Below are 9,444 nucleotides of genomic sequence, written 5' to 3'. Positions count from 1 at the left end.
GTTATCCTTCATACACTAAAACCACGCAATCAAACTTATTTATCCAATGGCGTTTTTCAAACTATTTATAACTAATGCATACAAGTATGAATCTAAATGCAAAAGATGACTGAATCCATGGAAACAGCTGTAGCACCGAATAGGCTGAGCCGGAACCGCGGATGCCAGATAAGCAGGGTAGATGCGGGTTAGCTCTAGAGAGGAAGGCGGAGAACCGAGCAGCAGGACAAAAAGTCAACATTAAACAGCTTACCTGAATTACATGCAACACTCAGCAGCTACGCGGTGGATGGGAAGGTAACATAGAATTGTATATGATGGGAAAAACCCTCATACTATGGACCCCTATTTAATATTTCATACTCTTTTCTCTGCATCAACCCCGCAAGTAAAACAGGGGACATGGAGTGATCACCAGATGCATTACTGCCTGGAGATAGGTCCCAAGGGGCGTTTTCTCCCCTCTTGGCTTGTCTTGTCTTCTATCTTCTAGTACTGTCTCTCCATCTCGGTTTTTGTCTGTCTCCCTATCTCTACTGTCTCTCCTTCTATGTTTTTGTCTGTCTCTTCCCTACTGTCTCTCCATCTCTTCTTTGCTTGTCTCTATCCCTTAATGGTCTATCCATCTTGGCTTTGGCTCTCGTCTCTCTCTGAACTGTCTCCTTACTTTCTTCTTTGTCTGTTGTGGCGTCTTTCTCTCTTACGTGTCATCCATCTCTGTCTTTCTGTCTCGATTCCTTACTGATCTACTTATCTGTCTTGTCTGTCTCTCCTCTGTCTTTGTCCTCTCTCTCTCTGATGTCTCTCCTCGTCTTTTGTCTCTCTCTCTTTACGGTCTATCCTAGTCTTGTCTCTCTCTCTATTCTGGCTGTCCTCTGTCTTGTCTCTCTCTCTTACTGTCTCCCTCGTCATTCCTGTATCTACTCTCTCTTACTGATCTACTCATTCTTGGCTATGTGTCTGTCCTCTATTCTCTTCTGTCCAAGTTTCATTTATATAAATGTGAACAAAAGTCGGGGACAGGCAAGCCCCTGTTTACTCCACGCTCTTGAGGAAAGAAACGGTTGTTGGTGGCGAATTTTATATGACATTGTGCATTTGTTTGTACTTCTAGTTTTGTGAATCATATGTTTTCCGCATACGATTTTATCAATTATGAAAAAAAAAAACTTGCCAAATTAAATCGAATGGCTTTTTTTTACAGTCTGCAAAACATGAAGAGATTTTTTCCTTGTTTGGTTTAAATTGCTTATTAGAGGTGTAGGGGGGGGGGGGGGGGGTGGTAAAGACTTATGGTCTGAGGTGCGATATTTTTGGAGGAGCATCCAATTTGGACTTTTGCTCGGGACAATAGCCTCACTAATGAATAGTTAAGGTTATGCTATTCCTACTATACAGGAAGGAATAATTCTGCAAGGTACTGGTCACACCGGATTCCTCTGGTAGTTATTTGGGTCGAAAAACTGTCATCCAATTTTGTGGATGGGTCCTTGGTTACAAATATGTGGGAAAATGCCCTGAAGTTTAGGGATTATTGAACAGGTTGTTAAGATGACCATTTTGATTATATTATCTGGTTATTCGACATAATTTAAATGGAGGTCAAGCACCACAGGCCTTTCCGAGTTAAGCATTTTCATTGGGTCTGTTAGTTCTGTTGTGGAATCAGGGCCTGTCAAATGGGTTCTGTAGTCTTTAATTGCGGATTGGAGGATTTTTATTTCCTCTGTACTTCAATGTTGGCCGGAGGGTAGTGTATTTTTGCCAAATTCCCCATTTTGGATGCTAATTCTTCTAAGATGTTCTGGTTAGTTTATGCCAATTTTCCCAGAATTGTTTGGACGTATTGATTCTGTGATTAGTTGAGTTGTTGATTTGTTTCTTGGTAAATGGTGTATTCTTTTTAGTGTTTCTCCAATAACGAGGCCGTACAGTTTGGTAGTCTGGTGTCCTTGGGGTTCTGACAGATTTACAGTTCTTAGTATTTCCTTAGGCTTTTTAAATCATTATCAACCATTCTTTTCACACAATAAATATTTTTGTCTTTCCTCTTAAAATGTGTTAGTTATTGCTGCGTCTTCAAAAATGGCATTTATGGTGTTAATAGGTAGATTCACAAGGATATCTATACAAAGAAACTTCCCCAAGAGTGATTGGATTGTGGATGTCCATTATCTATCTGTAGAGCCAGTACTGCTAGCAGTCCATTTGCAGTGAACTGGGTAGAGGTTTGTAGATATAGATTCTGCGTCTTGTGTTTGAGGTTCCTCTACTCAGACAGATTGCTTCTGTACTATGGCAGACAGAGGGAGTAGGTCAGATGTCGGTCAGAGATCAAAATAAATCAAAACAGTACTGGCCAAGGGACGAACTGGGGTGTTTCTACCGAGAGCGTATCCTCTTACTCTTGCCATCGACGACTATATAGACCTAGTAGGACAGAGCGCTGGAGGACCTGGTCCCACTACTAGTGATGTCGTCAGTTTGTAGTTTCTGGGGGGGTCATTAGGTTTGTTGTCCCCAATATGTGCAGGTTTCCATGGCATGTCTATAGGTACTGATTCTCTGTGTTCTGGAGTCAGATCACCACAGATTAAAATATACATAGCTGAAATGCATCTCTTCTCAGTATGGAGCAAACCCTCCTATGAAAGAGAGGATGATATGTAGTTTTTTAATTTTACACAGATAAAAATCACTCTCAATCACAACTTCTTATTGAATCGGTAATTCAGGATTATACCCAAGTATAATTCTCCTGATTCCTCCACTGAGTAACGCCTTTTCAACTTGGGTGCAAGGGACAATCAGTTCTCTGTAACACTAGTTGGACAACGTGGATAGAACTTTACCCAGGTCAGTAGTTATTGATGCATTCAGGAACATCTGCATTTTACTTTTTAATCCCAAAGCTAAAGGACGGAGGCCCTGGAACATTACCAGAGATAGAAAAAAGACATCTACTTTTAAAATACAATGTTCTAAATGCAGACAAAACCTACCGTGTAAACGATATATTGTAATTGTTTCTTGTTCTTAGAAAATAATATAAAATAAAAAAAAACTAAATGTGGTTGTGGGGGGGGGGGGGTAATGTCAGTTTAGTGTTATGAGAAGAAGGGGTGGCCTGCTGGCAAGTGTGGGGACGGCGTGGTGATTGTATGCTAGCGGCTGGGGTGGGGGGAGTGGGGTTGACGGGGGGGGTCCTATGCTGTGATGTAGGTGGGATTTCCAGTGGCGAGGTATTGGGTGGGGGGGCCGGGTTGCGGTCAGGGTGGCGTCCTTCAGAGTCTTCTCGTTGAAGATGGGGAGGATCTGTTGTAGACGTGACGTGATACAACGGGCAGTCAGGTAGAGGGGGGGGTGTGGGCCGGTGCACGTTGGGTCTCAGGGCACAGTCTGGCGGGAGGACGGTACCAGGGTGGGAGGTCTTTCCGTTTAGAAGGGTGCGGGACACAGCATGCGGGCGGAGTGGAGAAGTTTCTGACTGGCTGTGGGATGTTCAGACATGCCAAATGGGACAGTCTACTGTGTTGCACTTATCTGAAAATTATGATTTTTATTATGAAGAGACGTTCTCTGGATATTGTTGCACTTAAAATGAAGACCTAAAAAGAAGTACATTTCATTTTGTAATTTTTACTCTTTTATTTTTTTATTCATGTAAAGTAGTAAAATGTGGCACACACTGCTCAAATGAGGACAGTTTAGGTCTGAGGGTAGTTATCAGGGTGCGTTTGAGGCAAACCTTTCACAGTGATTGTGTTTTATTCAGTGTCTTTTTGTGGATGATACTCGTTTTTTTTCCAGTCATACTCTGTCATCGAAGTCTTCTTTAGAATAGTGGTAAAAATCTCATCCCGTCGTTCTCGTGAACAAAAACCGGAATGTGGTGTATTGTCTCGTCACAGCGTCCCACTTCCTCATCTGTCACAATGCACGTAGGCCCAGAGGCGTCACGGGGACCCACTGGGGGACCGGGTAATTCACTGTCTGTAGTCCTGGACGACGTTCTGGGGGCCTGGGGATTGGGCCCAAGTCTGTTTCAGCTCGGAGTTATTATAACAGCCAAATTGAATACAAATGATGTGAAAAGGTATAAATATATTACTGAAGATGGACACAATCACAGCCAAAACAGGGATGGAGAGGGCAAGATGGGGGAAATGAGCAGCTGTGTTTCCGGACGACCACTTGATGTTGTCAGACTGGAAAACACAATTCCAGTCAACATCATCAGGTTGTACCATAGGAAGGCTCTGATAGGGACAGCCATACGCCTATGCCTCCGTCTACAGATCCCCGAACCATAGTTAGTGTGAGTAGGAACTCTGTGCGGCTCTGACTATCGGATGGTGGCGAGTTCGTCTTGCACTCCCTTGAATGGAGCAATAACAAATGTCCAGAAGTCTCTACTGGTGGGAAATCTGTGTGATGGTTTCACCAGTCACACAAGGGACAGGGTACGTACCTACCTCTAGACCACATCAGCTGCGTCAGGGTGCTGCTGCGGTGCTATGCACACGTGCAGATGACGACCAAAGTGAAATGCTGAAGGCAGAAGGAGAGGTCATGAGAGTCAGATGCTCAAAATCAGGCACAGCGGGGGAGCAGAGAGTGGTACTTTCCATTGTTTTTGTCATGAGACCGACAGGAAAAAGAGTTTACTGAGGACACACCAGTTCTCCCGGTCACCATGTGAAATCATGTCCTTCGTCAGCTATGGCAGGGACTCTGGTGCTTGCAGAGCTCTATGGGCAGGGGGGGCAGTGGCCTTGGGGCTCTCGGCCTGTCTGAACAACAGCTCGTATCTCCAAAAGTTTTTTAATGTCACACCTTTGCCAAGACGGGCTCCCATCCCATCCCCATGCCATCAACACAAGGCGGGCAGGTTTAGCTTATCATGTACGTACAGGGGTATTGTCCAGTGTGTTGGTCCTTTTCTTAGTTAGGTACTAGTGAAATTATTCCATGTGAATATAAACATTGTGTTATCAAAGTCTTGAAAGGATGAACACTTCAGTATTTTAAGCCTGTAAACTATTTCACATGTTTCGTCGTTCACAAAACTTGGTTCAACATAGGGGCTTCTGCAAAAAAGTAGTAGTGAGATTTCACACAGAGAAATTCCTTGAGCACATTTTGCTGGCCAATACACAAACCAGACCGGAATATCAAGGGAAAGGTGAAGATTTTTATGTATTATTCTGGTAGGTCCTTCCATAATGTGTAGATGCGAAATTAAATCTGAGCATGTCAGTGGAACACAAAGAGGGACATTGCGGTGTGACAATGCACCAAAAACGTGAGTGTTTTAGGGCCATGGTACTCGCTTAATACTGAGGACTCTACTGGAATTCAGAATGGTTGTCCCCAAATGTTGACAATAGGTCCATGTTTAAAAAAATACTGACGTTGTCCTTTAAGTGGTAAAAAGATATTATTAGCTAAAATCGTACTTAAAGTGTCTTACATTAGATGTGCGTAACGCGCATCAATACATCAACGGCCCATGGTACTGAAGCTGACTCAAAAACAACCTGATTCACAGCTGAAAATAGGAAATGTTCCTGGCGTGTGTGGGAATTTCGTGAGTCTCAAATCCTGATTGAGTGCGTATAATTGCATATAAAAAAAAAAAAATAAAAAAGGGTCCCCTTTTTAGGTGTGCGGCCAAAAGATTTGTGAACCTAATTGATTATGCGGACGGATCAAAATTGCAAGCAGCCGGATTTGGCCCGCGGGCCTGAGTTTGACACATGTTCTAAAATATCATTAAAGGTAGAAAGTAGCATCACATTAGTGAGAGTTGTAACTCTTTCACCTCCCGAATCCTCTGCCTACGTCTTCCTAGCTGACATGCAGAGAAGCTCCCAGATCCTCTTTTGGTGTTCTCTTTGTACATGTCAGGACCGAGCAGTGGGATACATGATTACCGGTCCATGGGCTGTGATTGGGACTGCGCGGGTGTATTTTTGTGGGTGTATGCCAAGTGTGTATTCATGCGCATATGTAGCAGCTTGCCACATGCTTCGTTGCCAGAATTTACATGCTGCTGGAGGAAGCGACACAGCATCAGTGAGCTCCGTAGGCCCCCCCCCCCCCCCCCCCAGCTCAGGCCCCCATTGCTTGCATGAATGACATCACGGGGCCATGCCTGTTTGGGGTAAAGATTATTTTAGACACAGCCCAGGGTCGAGGCGTCTCTCTCTCACAATCAACTTTCATGAATTTTAGGCTTGTGCTGTTGACTTTAGTGTCAAAGGCACGGGGACAGCCCTGTTTCAGTGACATGTATGCAGTGTGAGGTGTCTGGCCTTTGGGTATTTCACAGTACGGTTGAATGAGGTACTTTCTTTTTCAAAACACCAGTCCCTCGATCTTCAATACCGTCATTCCTTTTCAGATACTGAACGAATTTTATTAATGATCATAGTGTCATGACACTATTTTGAACTTTGCATGGAGAGTATGGTAGAATACAAATATTGCGTGACTTGGGGTTTCAAGGAGCAAACTGTATCTGCATCTAACTGAAATGTCAAGTAACGACCCAAAAAACAAAAAAACAGCATTTTTTAAGTGAAATTTAAAGTTCATTTGTGGTGCAAGGATCCTAGAAGGTCTGTACGCTGACCATGGATTTGGTCTACGAGGAGGGCCAACAATGCTACAGCCATGTGGAGTCTTGATTTATTCAATATTCATAATTCACCAGAGCCAGTCTTGCAAAAAACATAAATGCGTGACACATAGAGGCTTTTTTCAATTCACCAGGAGAAAGCTGTCATACATGATCAGCAGGACCGCCATGTCCCGTCCCTCCACCTCTCAGCATTTACGTTTATAACTCTGTCACCTCTGTGCTCCAGAGACTGCAGTTGTTGCTTGCGCATTGCCGCAGCTTTGTAGCTGTAGCACTGTATTCACTCAGCACGAGATCTGTTCTCTGCCTGGGTCACGGACCTCCATCCCAGGTTTGCTCTGCACCAGAGCGTCTCTTTGAATGTTGGGAACACAATATCTCTCCAAATGGTATCCATCAGTCTGCTCGCTGTTTGTTCCCTCATTATGCTGAGGTTTGAGTTTGAGTTTGTGTTGGCTGCCAGCAACAAAAAAGGGAGAGTTATGTTTTCACCATATCTGCTTCAGTTATTCCAAATAGTATGGTATGCCAGGACTCTTCATCAACAGAGCTCTGCAGAGGAGGTTCTGGTCTACGAAGTTCCTGGATGAGAGAAAAACCATGCTCTGGATAATGGCATTTCTTTTAAACCAATCACAAAGTTTCCTCTTGGGCGGTGCTGCTGTGTGGAAGGATCACGGTGCCTATGCTAAATAGTCCTCAGAAGGAAGTTGTTTTGGTGGGTAAATGTGGTAGTTCAGAAGTAGTTTTAGTCATACAACAGAAACAATTGACGTATGAGCTGTGGATTAAACGATTGGGCCAGGTCCATACCGTCTCAAGGCGATAGCTGTGCTGGCAGTTACCCTGCAGAGATGCTAGGAGGACAGGTAACCGATGTCTCAGATGGATGCGAAGATAGTCTAGCTAGCTGTCTGGATTTACCCTGCGAGAGAGATTCTGAGGACCAGGTAACCAGAGTCCTCAGATGGACAGTAGATAGTGAGGCTAGATCGTGGATTTACCCGGGCAGAGACCTGAGGAACCAGAAACATAGTCATCAGAATTGGACAGATGGTCTAGCAGTGGTCGGATTTACCCTGCAGAGTACTGGGGACCAGGAACCATCAGTCACTCAGATTGGACAGATAGTCTACTACTTGTCTGGATTACCCTGCAGAGACCGAAGGCCACCATTGTAAATATCCCAAGCCAGGTAATAGGGATTCAACCTGAGCAGGACACGCTTAGTGGACCGATGTCTAGCTAGCTTGATTTACCCTGCAGAGAATCGTGAGGACCTAGGTAACCATAGTTCCTCAGATGGGACATGATAGTCCTAGCTAGCTGTCTGGCATTGACCCGCAGGATTGAGGGACACACGAGCTACAGGTAGATCCACTATAAACCCTACACCGGTTATGACAATCTGGCCCGCAAACATTAAAGATGCATTTGAATATTTAGTACTGTTTATGTGATTACCACGTTACAATTTTAACACTCTGTTGTGTCGTTAGTCACTACACTCAGGCCTGTGGAAATACAACACACATGCACGCACACGTGGACAGATGTACAGAGTCGGGCGGGGGGGGAAGCCAGTCTGGACAAACGTGCCTTGCTGAAGCGGTTGGGGGGGTTGCCTAAGACCACCTGGCAGTACCCATGAGGTTTAAAGGGCATCTCTCAGCTACCAGTCCCCAACTCCTTACTTTGGTCCGTACGGGGACTTGAACCACCCCAACTCCTTCGGGACCTGAGCTACGAGCCTTTTGTGCTTGGCCGTTATTTCTTTGGAAAAAAATTGGGTGTTGTGGAGTTGGGGAGAAAAGGAATACAAGAACAATACAAATGGAGTAATGGCCAAAAGTAAATTCAATTGCTTTGGGATCCTTAACCGAAAAAGGCTTGGGGGCTCCGGACCATTTTACACTGTTATTAGTAGTTATTTATTATTTTATGACCTTATTTGTTATATTTGTATATATCTCCACATGCTTTCTTTTTCATGTGAAGCTTTTTGCTCTTTTTAGCTTCTCCGGTTGTAGTGGGATTTGATATTGATTTGGTTTGGCAGAAATAGCCAGATCTGTGGTGGGCGGTCAAACTCTGAAACCCACCAACAATGGAAATGGACATGGCTTTTAAGGGAATTATAATATGTGTGAGTTGTGTGTGTGGTTGAGTGCTACAAATGATGCGCAGTTCAGGGTGCTTTGAGCCTGTCAAACTCATGTCTTGTGAATTTGGTCTGCGAGACTTAAAAAAACAGACAGTATAAAGCCCCAAAGCTCGTACATGTAAGAGCCTCGGTGGAAGATGTAGGCGTTGCATAGTCCCCGATGAGCTTCCTTATATGTTGCCATACTGAGTCTGTAGACTTAGAGGAGGAATAAAGGGGGCGAAATGGGTGGAGGCTGGGGGTTGGGAGGGGGGGGGCCTTGACGAACTGCCAATTTGGCCGGGTTTGAAAGCCACTGATGGCGCTATCGGCATGTGGGTCCGGGTGGGGGGGGGGCAAAGTCTCTGGGCGGGCAAAGCAGAGAAAAGGGAGGTAAAAGGAAAACTCTGATGGGCCAGTCTGGAATCTTGCCCCTTATGACCTCATAACAGACCCATCTGAGTTTTCATTTCCTCAAAGGCAGAGCAGGATACCACGGCCCCTTAGGAACGTCCTACTTCCGGTGCCAATAGTAGGAAGTTCAACATTCATTATTCAGTGACGTACACATGAATGGTTGTCTGGTCTTTCCTGAGAGAAATCATCTGGTGCACAGGAAGACATAATCTGGGCTGTTTGAATGAGCATAGAAATA

General features: G+C 44.6%; 1 protein-coding gene and 2 long non-coding RNA genes across 5 annotated transcripts in view; 2 read left to right on the top strand and 1 right to left on the bottom strand.

Moving 5' to 3' along the window:
• LOC116685844 (uncharacterized) overlaps positions 1-9,444 on the top strand; it is a 286,432-nt gene that overhangs the window by 172,512 nt on the left and 104,476 nt on the right. The window lies entirely within an intron of this gene.
• plppr5b (phospholipid phosphatase related 5b) overlaps positions 1-9,444 on the top strand; it is a 179,615-nt gene that overhangs the window by 68,521 nt on the left and 101,650 nt on the right. The window lies entirely within an intron of this gene.
• The window catches only part of LOC116685846 (uncharacterized), a 19,706-nt gene that overhangs the window by 7,144 nt on the left and 3,118 nt on the right, over positions 1-9,444 (bottom strand). The window contains exon 2 of the long non-coding RNA XR_004331064.1: positions 8,623-8,625. This is a non-coding gene — a long non-coding RNA (uncharacterized LOC116685846). The remainder of the gene's footprint in view (positions 1-8,622; positions 8,626-9,444) is intronic.

The sequence above is a fragment of the Etheostoma spectabile genome, unplaced genomic scaffold (assembly GCF_008692095.1).
Source record: "Etheostoma spectabile isolate EspeVRDwgs_2016 unplaced genomic scaffold, UIUC_Espe_1.0 scaffold272, whole genome shotgun sequence".
NCBI classification, from domain to species: domain Eukaryota; kingdom Metazoa; phylum Chordata; class Actinopteri; order Perciformes; family Percidae; genus Etheostoma; species Etheostoma spectabile.
This window is presented reverse-complemented; position numbering and strand designations above follow the sequence as displayed.